Here is a 24,056-nt window from a genome sequence, read left to right on the forward strand (position 1 = left end):
TCCTCTTGGGATCTTGGGTGTGCACGCACACTCATCCTGCTTGAGTTTTAAGCCACCAGGCCCGGGACACAAACCACGGCGGACTACCTGGGATTCCAACAACATAGCCATTATGCTAACTGCTGGTCCCAATTAGTATTTATTCTTAAAGAAATTTAATTTTTGAAAATAAATAAAATCATCTCTAATCACAGATAGTAAGAAAAAGAACCAACAAATCTGCAAAATCACAACTAGAACTATTATCAAGTCAATGTACAAAATCAGCTTTATTTCTATATGCTAGCAATGATTAATTAGAACTTTTTCAAAATTTTGATTTTTTTACTTCCCAAAGTATGAAATGTTTCATTTTGAATCTAACAAAATACAGTAGTCTCACCTTAGCTTTGGGGGATTCAGTCCACGACCACTAGTAGATGCCTGAAAACATAAAAAATACTAAATCTTCTATATACTATGTTTTTTTCAATCTGACAACCAAAGCCACTACTAAGTTACTAATGGGCACGTAGCATAAACAGTGTAGATATGCTGGACAAAATATTATTTTCCTCCCAGGCAGGATGGAGTGAGATGGTGTGAGATTTCATTAAGCTACTCAGAATGGCATGCAATTTAAAACTTATAAATTGTTTATCTCTGGAATTTTTTGTTTAATGTTTTCAGTTTGTGATTGACTGTGGGTATATGAAAGTTTCCCTGAAGTCTTATGTTCTTTCATGCAAATAAAGAATTGAAACTTGTGCTGTTCTGATTGGTTCATTTGAGTCCCATTCAGATGTAGTCCCATTGGTCCATTAAGCTTTTTATGCAAATAAAATATTGAAATTGGTACTTTTCTGATTGTCACTCCATTGCAGCCAGCATTTTCACTCCCTCTCTACAGTGAGGGTCAACTTTAGGTCACTGAACCTTCTCAGCAAAGTTACAAAATGGTAGTTAGCACTAGGTGTTTCTTATCTAGGCTAGTTATGATCAGTTGCACTTAGACTTGATTATGGGTTTTGCAGGAGAATATCACAGAAGTAAAGTGCCATTCCATCACAACATACCAAGAGCACATGCAATCAACATGGGTTTTGACTATTGATACGACCTTTATCACCTGCTTATGGAAGTGTTTGTCAGGTGTCTCAACCTTAGTCTTACTCTTTTTTGCCACTCCCATCCTTTCCCATACTGTACACTTTGAAAGGAAGTCACTATCCCCAGCCCATACTTAAATAATGGGGATTTGGGACCGGCAGGTAGCATGGTGGTTAAGGGTACTGGACTCCCACATGGAAGACTGCAGTGAGAGTCCCTGCCCTGGCAGCCCGCTTTCTCACTTTCTCTCTCTCTCCCTCTCTGGTCAAACTTTAAAAAATAAATAAATAAAGTTAAGTAAAATAATTCTTTTTTTTTTGGAGAGGTTTTCGCTATAGGGCGCGTGCACTCGCCAGACAGACAGAGAGAAACATAGAGACAGAAAGCGAGAAATCACCCCCCAGGGGGGATGGTCACGCCGCAATCCCTTCTCCTCCATTCTCCTCTCGGGATCTTGGGCACGCACACACACGCGCCCGGTGTGAGTTTTAAGCCACCGGGTCCGGGACGTGAACTGCGGTCGACTACATGGGAGTCCAGCGACATAGCCATTATGCTAACTGCTGGTTCTCAATAATTCTTTTTTTAAAAATTGGGATTTTATACTCTCCTTCCTTTAGAGTGGAGGATCTACATAATTTATTTAGAATTATTTGAGAGCTTCTTCTCCTCCATTTCCCAGTTTATTCAATTATTTATTTACATCAGTATGAACATGTGGATATCTCTATCATACTGTAGGCTCTAACCCAATACTACTTTATTTACTTTTTGCTCAAATTTTTAAAAGTTGGCAATCGGGAGGTTTTCTCAGTTGGTTCCTTTAACATACCCCATCAAGATGGCACCTTGTTTTTTTGTTTTTATTTAGTTTTGACATTACAACATTTTCTAAGTTTATCATATGTATTTTCTGTTCCAGTACTAGAAGCAACCAATTCTCCAAGGATCCCTGTTCCTTCTATTGAAAAATGATAGTATTAGAATACAAGATTTAGGTACTAAGCTGGCAGGGATTTTACTGTACAACAATCTTCTCCTGGGTATTTACTAAAGTGATATGGAAATTTGTATTCATATAAAAGCCTGAGTGTGAATATTTATAATAGTAGCTTTCTTAATTACCAAATTTGAGTTTATACAAAACCCAAATATACTGCAAGTAAGAAATTGACAAAGTAGACCCATCCATAAGATGGAATACTACTCAGCAATAAAAATGAACACACCAGTTATATGTAAAGCAACATGTATAAATTTCAAATGCATTATGCTGAATATAAGAAGCCAGAACCAAAAGTCTGCGTGCTTCCATTTATGTAAAACTTTTTTCTTTCTTTCTTTCTTTTTTTTTTTTTTTGAAGAGGTTTTTCCTACAGGGCACATGCGCTTGCCAGAAAGACAGAGAGATAAAAAGCAAGAAATCACTCCCCAGGGGGGATGGCCATGCTGCAATCCCTTCTCCTCCATTCTCCTCTCGGGATCTTGGGCACACAGGCATGTGTGCCTGGCATGAGTTTAAGCCACCGGGACCAGGACTCAAACTGCGGTCGACTACGTGGGAGTCCAGTGGCATAGCCATTATGCTAACTGCTGGTCCCACATTTATGTAAAACTTTTGCAAAAACAAAACTATAGGAACAGACAACAGATCAGTGATTTCTAGAATGTGAGGTCTGTGGGTAGTTGACTACAAAGGGCTACAAGAAAATTGAAGGATTATGAAACTGTTCTATTTCTTTTCATGGTGGTGGTTATATGACTGTACACATTTGTCAAACTCAGAAACTGTAAAAAGGAATGAATTTTACTGTATGTAAATTATATCTTAGTTTAAAATGTAGTGAAAACTAAAATGACTATGTTTTAGGGAAATGCTGGAAGATAAAGGCAAATTGAAGAGAACACACAGTATAGTCTCAACTACTGAAAAGTATACAAGTATCAACAATGGGAAGAAAATGATGATAGTATAATTGTTCTAATCCATTCTTTCACTAATAACAGATATATTTGAAACTGGGTGATTTATAAAAATAGAGGTTCATTTGACTTCATTCTGGTGGCTGTTAAATCCAAAAGCTGGCCTCACGACATAGCTGACAGAAGCAGAGAAGATGGCAGGTGCATACAGAGAGAGACCTGATAGGAATATTCCTTTCATAACAACCTGCTCTCATAGAAATTAAACCATTTTTGTGACAGCTGGAGGAGTTAGCATGGGTATAACATGAAATCATTAATCCATTCAGGAGAGTGATGCTTCTATGAGCAAATCATCATCCACTAGGTCTCCGCTCTGCAAGACCTCACTACCTCCCAACATCATCACACTGGGGACTAAATTCCAAAGTATGAACCTTTGGGAGACAGTCCGTTATTCAAATCATAATGATAACTTTAAAAATTATTTTTGTAGGAATATGGACCTAACTGTTCTTTTATTAATATTTTAAATATAAATTTTATAATGATTAGTGCAAATTTGTTTAAAGGAGCCTATAAAGTTGTATACAAATGTGAGATGATTTTTAAATGGCTACACACGGGTCTTGAAGCTCTTGTGTCAAATTCATTTGCATACTCCAAGGCTTCTGCATGGCAGGCACTATAGAAAAAGTTGGTACAAAGTGTTAAAGCCCTTTGACTACAGACAGTTTCACTTAGAAATGCTTATCATCTGAATATTATTTCAATGGACTGAAAGCATTGCTTTTCCCATTTTGTCTGTTGCTGACCTTCAGTGATCTATCCTCTGCTGACTAGGCATACACTAGTCTTTATTTTAACTACTTATAGAATCTGGCTGTCTCACGGTTGTGAACACAAGCCTAAAGCAGCAGATGGAAGAGTGTGCTATCTTGTTTTATTGCCCATTAAATCATGGAGAACTGGCCCAACCTTCATGTCTCACCAGTAGGGATTAGGTAGCTTGGATGTGCATTTCTTCCTCTGGGATCAGTATTTAATGATATATTTTAATATCTAACCTTGAAGTGATCCATAGATGTCTGTTAAATGGAACTGAAAGAGCGTTCATTTATTCTTATCACTCCCAGGCAGGTCTCTGAGGTATGCTACTAAATGTGACACCTATATATTTCCTGATACAGCACCTATCTAGGGCACCTTCAACTCTATTCCACTTATTTGTTATTCACTATCATCGAATCTTTACTGGACATCTGCTATGGAGGAAGTGATGCTACAAGGGGTCTTCAAAAAGTTTAGAAAAAGTATATATTATGAAAAAATACACGTGTTTCAAAAATTTTTGCACCAAAATAAACTTTTACTTTTATTCCACTTTTTAATGAACTTTTAAAATCCCTTTGTACATGCTAAAGAGCTCATAGGATGAAATAAAATAGTGCTGGCTATAGGGACCTCACAGCCTAGTAGGGCTATAGACATGTAGCCACACACACAAAACTAACAACAAAACATAGAGGTGAGAATAAAAGGTAGGGGAGTAGCAGGTGGTATAACAGTTATACCACTGGACTCTCACAGGGCTGACCACAGTTCAAGTCCCAGACTCAGTATCTTGAAATTCATGCCAGGTGTGTGTACATGTTTGCCCAAAAATCCCAAGAGGAGAGTGGAGGAGAAGGGACTGAGATGTGGCCATCCCCACTGGGGGGGTGGGGGGGTGAAGATTTCTTGCTTTCTGTCTCTCTGTCTCTCCAGTGAGCACATGTGCCCTATAGCAAAAGTCTCTCTATTTAAAAAAAAAAAAAGAAGAAGAAGAAGAAGAGGTAAGTGTACAACAAGGGCTGAGCCTTAATGCCAAGCTAAGAATTTTTTACTTCTCTTGGTCTTAGAAAGGCACTGCAAGATCTTGAGCAGGCTCATGAGCAGAGCGATAATTTGGAAACATTATTCCAGCACCCTGGACTGAGTGGATTGGATGGATAGTAGAAATGAATGTTTCAATAGAAAGAAAGATAAAAATGCAGAAATATCTCAGAAAATGCAAATTTAAAACATTTTTAATTTTAAAAATTACAGTAGGAGAGTGAAGTCATGTAGTGAAGAAAGAATTGCAGTAGAAAAGGTGAGAAAAAAGTTGTTGGGAATTTTAGACTCATTTGTAGTTACAGAATAAAGGATATCATATCTAAGGCCTGACAGTTATTTGGAAACTGATTACAAAGGAACTTAAATTAAGTCTTTTTAAAAATTTAACTATTCAGTGGGTGTCAGGGAGCCATTAGAGGCTTTAGAACCAGGATAAGGGTCAGTCATAACTGGAACCTAGCTTTGGAAGGTTGAATTCTAAGCAGATGCAAGATAAACAAGAACTTGATTGTGAACTTCTCATAAGCTGGCAGATAGTTGCAGCACCCTTGTTTGACCCCCTGCATTTTCAGACTGGCCTTAGAACTTTCTGTTTCCTGTAGTCACTCATAAATCATACCTGACTAGGGGAGCCATCCCTCATCCTATATGCATGCAATCTGGCTTCCTGTTGGAGAGGAAAAATCATTTGTTAGAACTATCAGGCTGCTGGGGACTCATGGGCCTGGCAAAGGCCAGGCCCCGGTCATGACCAGATCCAGCACTACTCCTCCCAAATACGTCTATTGCCTGTTTTCAAAGAACTCAAGTTTTTGTCTTCAAGTGTCCCAGATAAATCCCCTTAAAAAAAATGCATACAGTAAAGCGACAGGATACAAAATTAACTTACAAAAGTCTATAGCATTTCGATATACAAACAACAAGCAGACAAAAATAGAACTGAAGAAAGTAATCCCATTTACCATAGCCACAAGAAGCATAAAATACCTAGGAATAAATCTAACAAAAGAAGTCAAAAACCTCTACGAGGAAAACTATGAAGACCATAAAAAGGAAATCGAAAAGGACACAAAAAAGTGGAAGGATATCCCATGTTTTTGGATTGGCAGAATTAATACAATCAAAATGGCAATCCTACTCAAATTAATCTACATGTTTAATGCAATTCCTATAAAAATTACAAGAGACATTGTTCACAGATCTAGAAAAGACAATCATACAATTTGTCTGGGATCATACAAGATCCCATATTGCCAAAGCCATCCTGCGCCAGAAGAGTGGAGTGGGTGGCATCTCACTTACTGACCCTGAAATATATTACAAAGCTGTGATAATCAAAACAGCATGGTATTAGCATAAAAACAGACATGAGGACCAATGGAACAGAGTAGAGACTCCAGAAATAAATCCCAAAACATACAGTCAACTGATCTTTGACAAAGGGTACTAGTCAATCCAGTGGGAAAAGAAAAATCTCTTTAGCAATTAGTGCTGGAAAAACTGGGTATACACCTGCAGAAACATGAATATGAACCCCGATCTGTCACCATTAACAAAAATCAACTCAAAGAGGATCAAAGATCTAAACCTAAGACCGCAAAATATAAAACTTCTGGTGGAAAACACTGGGGAAACCCTGAGATATATTGGGGTAGGCAAAGATATTGGGGGTAGGTCTTAAGCAAGACCCCCCCAAAGCACAGGCAATAATCCCCAAAATAGACAGGTGGGATTATAAGAGATTAAGAAGTTTCTGCACAGCAAAGGACACTATAATTAGTGCTAATCAACAACCTTCAGAGTGGGAGGGAATTTTTGTTAACTGTGCCTCAGATAAGGTACTGATAACCAGAATACAAAGAGAACTCAAGCAGTTTGCCTGGAAGAAAATGATTAACCCAATTAAAAGACTGGAATATGAGACCAGCAGTTGGCATGATGGCTATGTCTCTGGACTCCCATGTAGTCAACCATGATTAAAGTCCTGAACCCAGTGGCTTAAACTCGTGCCGGGTGCATGTGCGTGTATGCCGAAGATCCTGAGAGGAGAATGGAGGAGAAGGGACTGCGGTATGGCCATCTCCCCTGGGGGGGGGGGTGATTTCTCTGTCTCTCTCTATCTTTCTGGCAAGTGCACATGCCCTATAGCAAAAACCTCTCACCCCCCAAAAAAGAAAAATAAATGAGAAAGTGAGCTGAATAAAGAACTAAGGAAGACATACAAACAGCCAAAAAGCATATGAAAAAATGCTCGACATCCTTCATCATAAGGGAGGTGCAGATCAAAATCATAATGAGATACCACCTAACCCCAGTCAGAATGGTGAAGATTTAAAACAAAACAAAACAAAACAAAATATTAAGTGCTGGCAGGGATGTGGTGAAGGGCGAACACTCCTACATTGTTGGTGAGAATGTAAATTGATCCTGCCACTGTGGAGAACAATATGGAGGTACCTCAAAGACCTTCAAATACAACTACGGTATGATCCAGCAATTCCACTCCTGGGTATCTACCCAAAGGACAGGAGAACACTCAGTCCGAAAAGCACTTGCACATCTATATTCATTGCAGCCTTATTCAAAATTGCTAAGACATGGAACTAACCCAAATATCCACAAATGGATGAATGGTTTGAAAAAGTGTGGCACATATACTCTGTGGAATATTATTTAGCCATAAAAAAAGTTTCTGGAATTTGATAGGAAGTAGACGAATATGGAAGATTTGTTGCTGAATGAAGCAAGTCAGGCTATAAAAGAGAAAAATTGTATGTCTCCACTTAACATATACAGATTGTCCAACACTCTATGGAAGAAACTGAAAGACTAAAAGACATAAAAGAATAAAAAATTGCTACAGACACTAGAGACAAAGTGGAAGGAGAGTGTGGGAGGGGAAGAGTGCAGGAAAGGAAATTTAGGGGAGAAATGGAGAGGTAAGATATTTGTGGGACACAGATTAATTTATAATCTGTTGATGAAGATGTGTATAGTATTCTCAAATGGACTGAGATGTGTATTGTGCTGGGTAAAGTCTCTTTACAATCTAAATGATGTATAGAAATTGAATGTATAAATAATAATAACAAAGCTAAAAATCCATTTAGCAGTAAGTTAAATGGAATGCAGGCTTCCTTTCTTTTCTTTTTTCTTTCTTTCTTTTTTTTTTTTTTTTTGTAGAGGTTTTTGCTATAGGGCGCGTGAACTCACCAGAAAGACAGAGAGACAGAGAGAGACAGAAAGCGAGAAATCATCCCCCAGGGGGGATGGCCACACTGCAATTCCTTCTCCTCCATTCTCCTCTCTGGATCTTGGGCATGCACACATACACACCTGGCGTGAGTTTAAGCCACCGGATCCAAGACTTGGACCATGGTCATCTACATGGGAGTCCAGCAAGTCCAGCAGCATAGCCATTATGCTAACTGCTGGTCCCCCTTTGTTTTGTGAAGCCTATGAGTGGGGCAAGTTGTTAGGAATGCAAATTCTCCAAATCACAGCAGACATTAGTCAGCAGTCTCTTGAGCACCTATTCTATAATGCATTTTTTCCCAGTGAGAGATTTGGGGTATTTAAGATTTGTGTTGAGTTCATCTGGAAAGCAAAGAATCCTCTTCCAATATATTTGTTTTCTAAATTAGAGTTTTTGTATGTCAGGTTTTCTTCTTAAGTGACGAAAGATGTGCAAGACTCACGCATTGAAAACTACAAAGTCCTGCTGAGAGAATGCAAGAGGACCTTAATAAATGGAGAGACATACTATGTTCTTAAATCGCAAAACTCACTAGTGTTAAGATGTCAATTGTCCCCATATCTATCTACAGATCAAATGCAATCCCAATCTCAAGGAAGCTTTGTCAAAACTGACAAGCTGCTTCTAATTATTTAGAGTAATGAAAACATTATAAACGGCCATATCAATTTTGAAATAGAATAAAGTTATGACACTTACCCTTCTTGATTTCAAGACTTATAAAGATAGTTATTAGGACAATGTGCTATTGGCATAAAAACAGCTATGTATAGCAGTAGAAAATAAAAGAGAGTCCAGAAACAGACACACACATAATACAGTTAATTAAGACATAGTTCCTGCTTTGAAGAAGTTCAGAATCTACACGGAAATTCTAAGCAAGTTAAAACTACAATTTAGTGTTAACAAATTTTATTGGAGTCCCCATACAGGTCTTTAACCTCCCTGAGGGAATCTAGAAAGTCTCTGTAGGGGAGATAATGTCTGTGCTGAACCCTGAAAGATTAATAAGAGTTTGCAAGATAAAGAAGTAAACGAGCAACATTGTGGGTAGCAATATATGAGAAGGAGCCTGTGTAGAAAAGGCATAAGGCAGTCTGGTGACCACAGCCTGCTCTACTCAGAGCTGAAGTACAGTCCCTACAGGGAGTGTAAAGAAATGAGACTCTAAAGGAAAACCAGCAGCTGCATCATGACAGGTCGTACATACTAATACAGAGGGTTGGAATTTATTTCATAGGCAATTAAAAGTCACTGACAATATTTACAGAGAGCCATGACATAGTCCTGCTGTTGTTTTGAACCATTACTTCATTAGAAAGATAAAAATAAAGTAATTTAGAAGGTTACAAGACCAGTCAGGATGGTACTGAAATATTTTAGGTGAGACATAGTAGAAACTTAACATAAGGCAAAGGCAACCAGGTAGTGAGAATAAGACAGATTTGAGAGATATCTAAAAGCTATCATCAGGACAATTTGTTAAGTTATGGGATGTGGGATGGAAGAAAAATAGGGAATGTCTTACAGTTGGTTTTCTCCCCTTTGGTTTCTATTAAAAGTAACCTAAAGTTTCTGATGTTATTTAAAGGTGAAAGAAGTGATCCTATACAAGAGCAGAAATCAGAGGGGACACTGAGGTAGACCATTATGGGCCACTCATGCCATTGTATGTCTCATATTGTGGCCAACCGATCTTCATTTGCCTGCAGGGAAGCCTTAGATTCTGTCCATTGAGTGCCTAGCCAAGCGTTTACCCTCTGAAGCTGCAGAATGTGTGATTCCGAAATTGTGCTTCGGCCTCACTGGGGTTAAAATGAAAGCACTGTAGGCCAGTAAAAGGAGACGTGAGTACGCCTCAATCCAAGCTTTCAATTTTCCCTTTCCCAATAAAGTTGTGGGGCCCTTGCTGATCTGCAAATGATTTATCTGCCTCAAATCCTGCCAAACTTTGGCCCAGCTCTCTCTAGACACTAGACTATAAATGGCTGAAGGAATAACAGGAAAGAAGCAGAGTTGAAAGGCCAGTGGGCAACTGCTTCTCTTTAGCTCTTGTCTGAACTAAATAATCAGCCAACTGAGGTCAGCCTAGTCATATCCACCCCACCTTCCATTACTCAATGAGACAACTCAAGTGACCTAACCTCAGCAGACACCAGGACTGGCAAAGTTCTCAAAAGCCTAAAACTACACTGTATATATTCCCCAAGACCCACCAAGACTACTGTTTACATCATGTTAAGCCACAAAGAACATTCCACTGTACAAAGTCAGCTTATTACAAGGGTTTTTTTTTTTTAAGAAGTAAAAAATAAAAGATGAAAACCAAAAATAGAGATGATCTCTCACTTGTTTGATTTGTTCTGATGCAGATGGAGGCAGGGATACTATGTATGCTGGTCTCAATGGTCTATGAAAAGCTGTATCTCTATTGCTTTGAAAGAGGAGCTATCTGGGGCCAACAGATGGTATAGTGGTTAAGTCACTGGACTCCCAGTTCGAGTCCCAGAGCCAGTGACTTGAAACCCCCGCTGGTTGTATGTGCCCACCCCCTGGAAGTGATTTCTCACTTTCCTTCTCACTGTCTCTCTCCAGCAAGTGCACACACCCTAAGGCAAAACAATCAGCTATGGTAAAAGTGCCTTGCTCACCTTTTGCTCCCTGATTATACAAAGACTTATGTTTTCATAGTCAAAAATACAGATCCCTTTTTCTGGAAACACCTGTTAACTCCACAAATCAAGAGCCTTGTGAACAGAAATAGCTTCAAAAGTCCTCCTCTTGTTATTCCAAAGGAACATATGAGTCAGACAGTTGGGACTGGTTCCCAATGGGGACTGTTGGGAAGGGGACTCTATCATAAACACTTGGAAGGATTGTTCAAACTATACCTCCTTCCCCAATTAGAGAGTTTCGGCTGTTCCCCTCATTCCCTCTTAAGAACTGCTGCTACTGTAAGTTACTGATAGGTGTTGGCATAACTTTTATGTGTGTATGGTGAAAGGAATGGAGTAGCTCTGAGCAGCAGTCATTGGCAGGGAGCTAGTTGGAGAAGCCCACCTATAGGCTGAGGTCCAATACTCATTCTTAAATGGAGGAAGGCAGAAGTGTAAACCCTGTGTGGAATATAATACAGAAAATCAAGAACTCAACAGGGGGTTGACAAATGATAGCTTCAATCACTGCATCAAACAGAGCAGGAGCGAATTATAAAGCCCTACGTTATTGTCTTCAGTAGTTTGGGCTGCTAGCACAAAATACCATAGGTTAGATGGCTTAAACAATAGAAATTTATTAATCACAATTCTGGTAGCTGGGAAGTATGGGCTCCCTCTGGGAAGTATGCGCTCAGGGAGCCAGCATGGTCAGATTCTGGTGAAGGCTTTCTTCCTGGTTTGCAGAGGGCCTTCATCTTGCTTTGTCTCACATGGCAAAGAGCACAGGAAGAGGAAGCAAGCTCTCTCCTGTCTGTTCTATTAAGAACACTAATTCTATCGTGAGTGCTCCATTCCCATAACTTAATCACTTCCCAAAGGCCCCAGCTTCAAATACTATCCCTTTAGGGGTTAGAATTTTAACATATAAATTCGAGAGTGAGTAGAAACATGCAGTCTATCACAATTGTCTATTAGGTGAAGACAATTATTATTTACCAAAAATCAATATGTTTTTCTAAATTTCTAAATTTCCCTGTCATTAGTGAAGGCCATATAAAGTATAATAATTCTAGCAAAGGAGTATCTAGCAGAAGCAACGTGCGTCATTATCAAGACAAAGCATTTAAGAGGCAGTGCTTCATAGCCCAGCTCACTCTTCCTCTGCCAATCAACCTGGAAGCCATGTTTTCCACATAGCCTGGCAAAAAAAAAAAAAAACTGAGATATTTAAGCCACATATTTGAGAAGGGAGTGTCCTAGAGAGCTGCCAGATTCACAAATGAGAAACCAACCTTCATATATTAATTAAACCACTGAGATTTGGGGGTTTGTTTGTTACTGCACTGCAGCCTAGATTAGCCTGAAGACTAAAGATAATAAGCAAGTAGTCTGGGCAGAGACTTAGACATGAAGTCATCACAAAATAACTCCAGTCACTGAATTGAGGTAGAGTAAAAATCCAGAAAGAATTGGAACCAGGTCAGAGCAGGACTAAAGTCAACTTCCCTTAGTTCAGAGCCTTCAAGCTCCTCTCATTCCACCTGGGTACAAGGCTGCTCTCAGATTCTAGGGCAAAGATGAGCTGGGGATGAGATTGAGAAGCCTATAACAGAATATTTGGACTGAATAAGATTTAAACACTTTAAAACTTAGACTACCTTTGAAAGAACTATTTGGGAGCATAAGAAATTATCGAGTCATTGGAAAAGTCTGACAATCCAATATAAGACTGCTGGATACAGGGTATCTACACTAGAAAGAGTATTTAGAAAAGTCTGAATTATCAGAAAATCTTGGTCATACCTATTTATTCAGTTCTCCCAGGCCCAATAACACCAGTAGTTCTTTTTCTTTTTAAGAATTATTTCATTTTATTTATCACTATTATTTCTTTTTTAATTTAACTTTATTTTTTACCCTCATTTTATTGGTTAACAAAATATCTTAATTGATATAACTACTTTCAATATCAAATTCAGCTGATATATAAATATCTGTGAACAAATGTTTGACTTTAGGCATGAAACGGTGAGTAGAATGAATATACTATAAAATAGCACCTAGCTGAGACTATATTGCTTACTATGATCATTAAATAGGTATTTTTAATATGCTTTTTAATTTCAGGAAAGGCAGTTTTAGCTTTAGTAAATCAAAATTTAAAAATGTTAAGAGAACTTTGCTTAAGACTTGAAGCCAGGAAGCAGGTTAGGATTCTGTTCAAATAGTAGTTACCTAGATCAATTCAAGAGAAAAGAAAAATCCTGGTCTCTGGATTACAAAGTATAGAAAAGGATTAGTATTGTTTTAGTCAAAGGCCATAAAATTCTATTTCATCAGCTCAATACCATGTACTTAGTCTAACTTCTGTTGTGGTCCAAGCTTTCCATTTAAATTCTGGAAGATAATATTCAACTCATGACTTGTCCCTACCTTTAAGCTGACCCTTTTCTTAGATGTTTTTTAACTCTTATTTCTGTGTGTCTGACTCTAGTTTTCCTGATATAACACTCCCTTCAGAACTTCTTGGAGAACTGGTCTGGTGTCAATAATTTATTTCAGGTTTTGTTTATCTGAGAATGTTCTAGTCTTCTCTTCCCATATGAAGGATAATCGTGTCAGATATAATATTCTTGGTTGAAATTGTTTTTTACTCAACACTTTGAATATATTTTCCCATTCTTTCCTTGCTCACTTTTTTTCCAATGAGAGGTCTGCTGTTAGCCTGATGGGATATCCTTTGTAGATAACTTGTTTCTCTCTTGTCAGTCTGAGTACCTTGCCTTTGTCTATGGTTTTGGTCAATCTGTCTTGGAGAAGATCTTCTGGGACTGATTCTATCTGGGGTCCTGTGTATTTCTTGGGTCTGGATCTTTGAATGCCTCTCTAGGTTTGAAAAGTTTTTTTTCCACGTTTCATGGAATAGATTATCAATGCCCTTATTAGTCTCTTCACCTTCTGGGAAACTGATTATCCAGATGTTTGGATGTTTGATGGTATCTAGTATTTCCCATATATTTTTCTCAATTTTTTGGACTATTTTCTCAGTCTTTGTGGTGGATTTTTCTAGGCCAGCTATTCTGTTTTCTACATCCAAGATTCAGTCTTCTGTATGATCTAGTCTACTTTTAGTACTTTCAAACGAGGTTTTGATTTCCTGCATTACAGCCTTCATCTCTAACAGTTCCGTTTGATTCTTTTTTATTATGAGTATTTACTCTTTCATATCATGCAAGAACTTCCTCACTTCCTGGATCTCCTCAGCTCTATTCTCCTGCATCTTCTGGAGTTCATTGTCTCACTTCTCTTGCATCTCTGTTAACTTTGTCATTATTAATATTCTAAATTCTTTATCAGACAGTTCCATGATTTCCATTGAACTGTCTGTGGATGAAGAAGAGTCATTCTTTTCCCTTAGGAGAGGGGGAGGTATTATCTTGATTTCTCATATTTCTTGTGCCTTTGCAGTGATTTCTACTCATCTGATAGGTTATACACTTCTTTCTAATTTCTAGAAGTTCAATCTGAGCATTCAGGAGTGTGCAGAAAGAGGTTATCTGCAATCCTCTGCCATTCTATATTTATTTCTTTGTGCAACCAAGTCAGTGGGTACTGAGGAATCTGTTGACCCTAATAGTATTTGGATGTTTGGTTATGGTTCCCTTAGGTCTATCTAGACACTCAGCAAATGGAGATTGAGTAGGAAATTGATGTGGTAAAAGTAAAAGAATAAGAAAACAGAGAAAGAAAAAAAGGAAAGAGAGAGAGAGAAAAAGAAGAAAAAAGAAAAAACAACCAAAAAACCACTTTTTTTAAAAAAGCAACAAATAAAAATCTCATGGCATGGGAAGCACTAGTTCTCAGACTTTCCCTTAAAATTTTTCATAAAGGAAAAATTGCAAAAAAAATGAGAAGACAGAGGCAGAGAGAGACAGAGAGAAAGGATAGAGGGGCCACTCTACCACTCAAGACTGGGGGCTGGAGGCTGAATTATCAGTAAACAATCTTCATTTTTCTTATTCCCTGAAAGCTCTAGTTCTCAGCTGCAATGGAAGAGTCTTCTCTATCACTATTTTTTCTTCATTTGACCAGAGAGAGGGAAAGTGAAAGAGCAAGCCACCAGGTCCAAGATCGAACCATGGTCAGTCATGTATAAGTTCACACTTCAATCAGCACACCACCTGCTGGCTCCAGTGTCACTAGTTTTTTAAAAAGTTTTATGTATTTACTGGGACCAGCTGGTGGCACAGTAAATTCTACAAAGCAATCCCACATAAGAAGGTTTCCAGTTCAAGTCCACAGATTTCCCTCAGTATGCTGGGCACATGCTTGCCCATACATGTGGGTTGGTTGAAGGCTGAGGGTGGATCACAACAAAACTCTGTTAGGATCTCTCTCACACACACACACTGTTCATGCTAATAGAAAAATAAACAAATACATTTTTAAGAATTATTTATTTACTTAATTCCATTTGTTATTATTATTTTAATTTGACCAGAGAGAAAAAAGGAAAGGAAAAAGAAAGTCATCAGGTCTGGGACTTAAACCACTACCAGTCACGTGGGAATCCAGTGCTTTTAATCACCATGCCACCTGCTGGCCTGCAAATACACTTTTTAAAAAGTGTTACATACCCAAAGTGGTTTTCTTCTTTTTCCCTCAGGGTAAGACATAGACCATTCCGTTGACAAGCTGGCCAGCTTTGAAAACAATCATTCCTAACACATGCTCAAAAGAAGCCCTGAGAAAGCAAGAGCTTGTCTCTTATTACATCAGATAATTGGCCTCAAATAGAAGCTTATCTGTACTGAATGATAATTACATTTCTAAAAGTTTCTATACCTATTGGCCATGAAGTTCATCTTCAGAAATGTTTAACTAAAAAAAATGCATTGTCTCTGTAAGCTATTATGCCAGTATTGATTTTTTTTTTCTATCTTTATAGAAGTTCTGTTTCCCTGTCACTTGCTGATCAACCTAGCCTTTTTTATGTACCTAATATCAGAGTAGTTCAAAGGCCTCACATTGAATTTTGTTTATATTTCTCAAAAGGGACATTCGGCTTTTTATTAAAGGAAATTGCCTATGAAAATATAACAAGGATGGCACTTATAAATGATCTACTACCAAAATTCAATTCATATTCTGTCTTGTGCCTTCTCTCTCCTTAAAATCATTATACAGAACAGGACAGTGAAAAGAACATGGATTTTGTTGTCAGACTAATCTAGTTTTAATTCTTAACTAGAAATCCATTGGCTATATGACTCAGCATAATGCTTAAGCCTTCAGAATAAGGAAAAGTGGCATGCCAGTAGCTAGAAGAATTTTTATAAAAATTATGTGCTTAAGAACCAGCAGTTGGCATGGTAGTTAAGGTGCTGGCCTCCCACATGGCCCACCATGGTTTACGTCTCAGATGTGGCAGCTTGAAAATCACTCCCAACATGCATGTGTGTGTGCCCAAAACCCCAGGAGGAGAATGAAAGAGAAGGGATTGTGGAATGGCTATCCTTCTGGGGGTGACTTCTCATTTTTCTTCTCACTGTCTCTCTCTCTCTCTCTCTAGAAGCACATGTATCCTATGGCAAAAACTTTTATAAAAATTTTTAAATGATGGGCTTACCATGAAGTAGGTGCTCAAAATGGTATCTATTCAATACTATTACATGGTATAGTTCACCAGTCTGACTTCTCACTCCAGAGGTGGAAATAGGACCTGAGAGGAAAAGCAACCTGTCTAGATCCCATGACCATTTTAGAATCACTACAGGTTCACAGATGCCCGCACCATACTTCTGCCCCTGATTTCATCAAAAACATCCTAATTAATCATTCCAGTGGAGTCATTTTAATTGATATTTCTCTGTATCTCTCTTCTGATTTTGTTGGCTAAGTATTTCTAAAAGCTCTCTGCACTCAGGGCTCCCGAGACTCCTCACTTCCCTAGAGTGCCAGGTCTTTCTGATGAGATCCTGTCTCCTCAATTTGGTGTCTCCAGGCTTTTTTCCAAGGCCATGCTCCTTCTCACTCTGTATAGTTGCACTACTATTTTCTAGGCTTCCTATGATTGTAACTCCCAGATTTTTTTTTTTTTGAGAGAGAGATTTTTGCTATAGGCAACATGGGCTCACCAAGAGACAGAGAAACACAGAGAGTGAGAAATCACCCCACTAGGGGATGGCCACACCATAATCCCTTCTCCTCCATTCACCTCTCAGAATTTTGGGCATACACGCACAAAATAAGTTTCAAACCACCAGGCCCAGGACTTGAACCAAGGCTGGCTATGTGGGAGTCCAGTACCTTAACTATTATGCTACCTACCAAACCCTGACACTCGCAGATTTGAAATTCTATCCCAGACTTCTACCAGCTACTCAATCTGTTACCTGGATGTCCTTCAGCCACTTCACATTCAACCACATAGGGAATAAATCCTTGAAACTTCCCCACTAAGTTCATGTATTGCTGCTCTCATGGGCCTATCCACAGTGAATGGCATTACCATCTGCTCAGACACTCAATTAAAAACTTAGGACTCCTGTGCTACTATTTCTGAAATCCATTCCTTTCATGCTTCAACACTACTACTGCTCTAGTTTAGGTCTTTGTCATTTTCTTCTGGAATTACTTTCTCATTCACCTGAAGTTACTCCCTGCCTCTGAGTATATACCCTTCACATTCACTGTTCATCATGAACCGAGTAAATAGTCTAAAACAATGCTACTCAAAGTGTAACCTTCAGGGCCAGCCCTGTAGCCTAGTGTTAAGGGAGCCAGAGATCATATGGTCAACCACACTTCGAATTCTACCCCTAACAGCTTGTAAAGCATATCAGACACCTTTGAGCATGTCCAAAATCTCAACAGGATGATGAAAAGGAGGATAAGGGATTGTCGTGTGACTAAGCCCTGTGAATGGTTGCTTTCTCCCACTCCATGTGTCTCTCTGTGGTGTCCATGAACCCTCTGGAAATTAAAAAAAAAAAAAAAAGTGACCCTCAGATGAGTAAGCAGTTTTCTGGACATGACAAAATAAAAAGGGTTTGCCCCAGTGTGAATCAACTACTTCACTAAGTTTACACTAGGTTGTTTTTTTAATGGCAAGACTTAACCTATGAAAGACACATAGTGTTGACTTCCATTCTGGCACAAGATTCTCACACCATCACAGATCACTTGAATAGAACCAGTATAAAAAAAAAGAAAAAAGAAAAAAAAAATCCAGGTCTCCAGCATGGTATGTTAGACCCTCTGTGATCAAACACCTGTTTCCCTTTCCACCTCTATTTGCCATGTGGTAATTCAGAAACTCGGGCTCTGATACAGTGATGTTTCAAATTCATACAGCCTAAGAGTCTTTTTCTGGGTCATCTGCTTTCATCTGGCAATGATAAAAGAGAGGGAAAGTAAGATAATGCAAGATAATTTAGGAGTCAGGTCTAGAAGTGGTTTGCATTACTTCTCAAATCCATTATCCAGAACCTACTCACGTGGTCTCACCTGAGAGCAAGAGGGCTAAGAAATGCAATTTAGCTATATGCCCAGGAGAAAATGAAAACCCCTCTAGGAGCAATCAGTAGTTCCTAAGTCACATCATCGCTGAATTTCCAGCATGCATCCCAGTGCTAGGCAGAGTGCTGAAGGTTCTTATAAATACTTATTCAGTGAATGAATAGCTGAATTCTCATCTTTAGGTGAGATTTCATTCCACAATAAAATCTTAGAATGGAAGGTGGGTATTAATTGAGCAAATGAACGGAAGAAGTGCTCCTTTGGCTTGGCAGAACAGGAGTTATAAAGGGCAGTGACAAGCACAGTGGCAGAGAATGGCAAGTGAAATATCCTGAGGAGGGGCCTGAGGAAACCATGCTTGATCTTGTGCAGACAGGCCTGTCTGAGGCCTCATCAAGAGGCATTTGCTCCACCTTCTTTGCCATTTCAGGCAACAACTCAACTGCTTGATGAAGAACTTTCGAAATCCCTCTCTCATTTATCTTCCTATTTACATTTTTCATTTCCAGCAGCTTAAAGATGAAAAGTAAAGAAACTTACATTCCATTTATAAGGGCCCCACATTTTTTTCTGTGTGTTTCAGTTCCCTGGGAAAATCTTTAAAGGTTACCTTTAAATGCAAGTAACTTTCTCATTTTTTAACTTAAACTATTCCCCCCGAATCTTTTGATCTCGACTTTATATGACACTCTTTAAACAAAACATAAATTCAAGGCTTGAACAGCTTAACAAGTGTCCCTTTAAAGGAATAGTATTTAATAGTAAAAGCTATTAAATAGTCAATCCAAAGTTCAGCATGGTATTAATAGAAATGATGTGAGATGGATCAAAAGTACATTACACTCTTGGGGTATGAAACAACCCACTTTAGACACATCCACGGAAATATGCATGTCCTGCTCTCAGAAGTCAGATCAAAATGTTCTATTCAACCAGTTCCCTAGATGAAGAGAATATAACTTTATGCTATTTGTAACCTAATGAATATAACAAAATGAAATATCCAATCAAATAATGCCCATTAAGGGCCAGTAGAATACAGGAATTTTAATTGTAAAAACCTCAATTTTGTGGAACTGTAGCCTGTTTAAGGTAGAGGGCATAGAATCTAATCTCTGAGTTACAAAATTACATCTTACCACTGAATTAAGCTAGACCATCTGACCACTTCATGCACAAATTCCTCTCTCTTACCACTTCCACACACTATTTCCAGGCTCGGGAAACAGATCCTCATTTTCAACACTGTACCTTGTACCTTGTTTGCCTTTTCATTTCAACAGGGATTTATGAAACAAGGCATCTCACCAAAGTATTTACCTTCAGTCCTCCACCAGCCCCATGGGATGTTGGGTCTCTCATTACACCTGCGGTCTGCCCTGCCTTCTGCAAACCAACATTTAAATAGTCATTTCCACACTCTCCTCATTAATGCATTGGCTTCTTTAGCAGATATTTGAATACTGATTATGTACAAGGGATAACACCACTGATAACTGCTATAAAGCAGAAAACACACTTTAAGGAACTTATAATCTGATAAGAAAAAGAGGGCATAGACACCAATAATTAAATCTTGAAAATATTACTGGACACTTGTTTATATCAAATGTTATACTATGTCCTGAGGAGTAATGGTATTTGAGATGTGGTCAGATTGACACAAATAATAATAATTATGTGAATGAAAACACCAGGTAATGGTAATGGTGGTAATGGTAGTGGTGGTAATAAATAAGAGAAATAATAACAATTTAATACTTAATAAGTTACTATGTGCTTATAGAAAACTTTTTAATTGCTTTATTCTCATACTAATTTTTAAAGTAACAGTATTTTTTTTTCTTTAATTGCCAAAGGGTTAGGGTGAGGGTTAGGGTTAGAGAGAGGGAGAAAGCACCCCCACCAAAGGGATGTGGTCATATTGTAATTCTTTTTCTTCCATTTTATCCTCCCAGGACCTTGGGCACACATGCCCATGTATCTGACATCTCCCTCAAGCTGTCAGGTCCAGGACTCAAACTGTAGTCGGCCAGCCATGTGGTATCTGGTTTCCAATGCAATGTGTTCAAACACTGTGCTACAGGATCTGCCCAGAAATCGTATTATTATACTCATTATATAAGTGAGGAAATTGAAGCATAGAGAGATCAAACAACTTGCCCATGATAAAGGCAGGACCCAAACTTGTCATTTTGACAGATAAATAAAATACGTTATGAAACAGGCAACATTACACAGACACAATAGAGTAGAAATACAAAACATTATTAGAGGATACTATGGGCAACTATATGCCAACAAACAAGAGAGCATGGAGAAGATGGACAAATTCTTGGATGCATATAATCTACCAAGATTGAATCAGAAGGTTTCCACACCACAAAGCATCTGTGCCAAGGTGGCTGTGTCAGGGAATCCCACCTCTCGGAGCCAAGAGGAAGTCTCTCAAAACTAGAAGGGAACGATGTGGTCCAAATCAATCCAGCTTCAGAAACATTCTATTAGTGACAAATGCCCGTTCCTCATAAAACAACAATGAAGTGCTCTGTGTGCTAATAACATAGCTTTAAAAAAAAAGGTAAAACAAAATTCTGCATTTTTATAAAACTTGATTAAAAAAATAGTATTTCAAATTGTACAGTCATCAGAAGTACACAGTTATCAAAAATGCACACACTTCACTTGGCATCTCCAGAACCTTCAGCTTTCTGTGCCTGGTCTGTTTTGGCATCTCTATTTTCTGCAGGGTTATGTCCTCTCCCTCTCTGCCTTCAGCATAGACTTAACTCCCTTTAACCAGAGACCTGTGGGCACCTGACCACAGAAAATTGGTTATACCAGTATGTCAGGCAATCTGAACTTTTCAATGACATTGACAGGGCATCCTTCTAAAGAGCAGCAGTCCCTTTTCTATATTGTTGGATCTTCAGGTTGATAATTCTGCCATTTTCATTTCCTGAAAGTCAGGGTCAGCTTGTGAAAAGTCGTTAAACAACATGCTAAAGGTGAAACGTCAGCCCTCACTCTAAACTTTCCCTGTTCAGAGCATCAAATGAAGACTTCTTTGGGTCTTATAGTGGCTCTCTGATTTTGGTAGTCCATTGAAGAAGGGAGTTTGAAAGTTGTTGTATACTGTTAACAATTGTTTGCCCATGTCCTGCCTGAAATACCATTATTGTTTATGGAAAGTATCTTTAATAAAGCTAGATACAGCGGGACCAGCAGTTAGCATATTGGCTATGTCACTGGACTCCCGTGTAGCGATTGTGGCATGGCCATCCCCCCTGGGGGTGATTTCTCGCTTTCTGTCTTTCTGTCTCTCTCTGTCTGGCAAGCGCATGCACCCTATAGCAAAAACATCTCCAAAAAAAAAAAAAAAAAAAGCTGGATACAGGGACCAGCAGTTAGCGTAATGGCTATGTTGCTAGACTCCCATGTAGTCGACCACAGTTCAAGTCCCAGACCCAGTGGCTTAAACTCATGCCAGACGCGTGTACATGCATGCCCAAGATCCTGAGAAGAGAATGGAGGAGAAGAGATTGTGGTGTGGCCATCCCCCCCGGGGGGTGATTTCTCACTTTCTGCCTCTATGTCTCTGTCTGTCTGGCGAGTGCATGCACCCTATAGCAAAAACCTCTCCAAAAAATTTTTTTAAAAAGCTGGATATAGTTTGGCTTGGAAAAAAAAAAAAAAGATTGAATCAGAAGGACAGAAAATCTGAATAGACCCATAACAAGTCATGAGATTAAATCAGTAATAAATAACTTCCCGACAAAGAAAAGCCCAGGTCTAAATGGTTTCACTTCCGAATTCTACAAAACTTTTAAGGAAGAGTTAACCCCCATTCTACTCAAAGCATTTCTAAAGATCCAAAAGAAAGGAAATCTTTAAAATTCATTTTATGAAGCCTCCACTATCATTTCCAAAACAGATAAACACATGACAAAAAGGAAAACTACAAACCAATATCTCTGATGAATACAGATGCAAAAATTCTCAACAAGATACTTGCAAATCATATCCCACAACATATAAAAAGAGTTATTCATCACAACCAGGTAGGCTTTATTCCAGGGATGCAAGGGTGGTTCAACATACGCAAGACCATAAATATAATACACTGTATTAACAGAAGGAAGATAAAAACCATATGATCATTTCAATTGATGCAGAGACAGCATGTGATAAAATACAACATCCCTTCAAGATTGGTATGGAAGGGTCATTTCTCAACACAATAAAAGCATCTATAAAAAAAAAACCCTATAGCTAGCATTATACTGAATGGGGAAAAACTAAAAGCCTTTCCACTAAAACCTGGTAGTAGACAAGGCTGACCACTTTCTCCACTGCTTGTTAATATAGTACTGAAAGTCTTAGTCAATGCAATCAGAAAAGAGAATAATATAAAAGACATTCAAATAGGCAAAGAAGAGTTGAAAATATCTTTATTTGCAGATGACATGATGGTATACTTAGAAGACCCAAAGGTTCCCATGAAAAAAACTTCTCAAAGTAATAAATGAATACAGGAAAGTGTCAGGATACAAAATCTACATCCAAAAATCTATGGCATTGCTTTTTTTTAGAATTATTTATTTAATCATTTCTTTCTTTCTTCATTCATTTATTTAACTTGACCAGAGAAAGTGAGAAAGCAAGCTACCAGGGCCAGGATTGGAACCATGGTCAGCCATGTCGGTGTGTCCGTGCCTTAACCACCACACCACCTGCTGGTCCCTCTAGCATTTCTATATACAAACCACAAGTTGAATGAAGTAGTACTAAAGAAAGGAATCCCTTTTACCATAGCCACAAAATGTATAAGGTACCTAGGGATAAATCTACCTGAGGAAGTTAAAGACCTTTACAAAGAAAACTATGAAAATCTCAAAAAAACATATTGAAAAAGACACAAGAAAAGTGGAAGGGCATTCCATGTTCCTGGATCAGAAGAATTAATGTAATCAAATGGCAATTCTACTCAAATTAATCTACATATTTAACACAATTCTAATCAAAATACCAGAGACATTCTTCACAGATCTAGAAAAGACAATCATAGAATTTGTCTGGAATCATAAAAGACCTTGTCTTGACAAAGCAATCCTGCACAAGAAGAGTGGAGTGGGTGGCATATCATTCCTGACCCCAAAATATACTATAAAGCTGTGAAAATCAAAACAGCATGGTATTGGCACAATACCATATGGCCAGACAGGTGGCCCAGTGGAATAGAATAGAGTCCCCAGAAATAAACCCCAAAACTTACAGTCATCTGATTTTTGACAAAGGATACCAGTCAATCCATTGGGAAAAGGAAAACCTCTTTGCAAATGGTGCAGGAAATACTGGATATCCACCTGCAGAAAGATGAAACTGAATCCCCATCTTTCACCATTAATAAAAATCAACACAAAATGGTTCAAAGATCTGAACTTAAGATCTCAAACTGTGAATCGACTGGTGGAAAACACTGGGGAAACACTGGGAGACATTGAGGTAGACAACGACTTATTAAATAAGACTCCCAAAATATGGACAATAATCCCTAAAATAGATAAGTGGGACTATAGCCAATTAAGAAGTTTCTGCACAGCAAAGGACACAGAAATTAGTGTGAATCGACAACTCTCAGAACAGGAGAATATTTTTTTAAATATGCCTCAGATAAGGGACTGATAACCAGAATACACAGGGGATGCAATAGGCTGTCCCAAAAAAAAGAT

This window comes from Tupaia chinensis, unplaced genomic scaffold (genome assembly GCF_000334495.1).
Source record: "Tupaia chinensis unplaced genomic scaffold, TupChi_1.0 Scaffold000045_1, whole genome shotgun sequence".
NCBI lineage: Eukaryota > Metazoa > Chordata > Mammalia > Scandentia > Tupaiidae > Tupaia > Tupaia belangeri.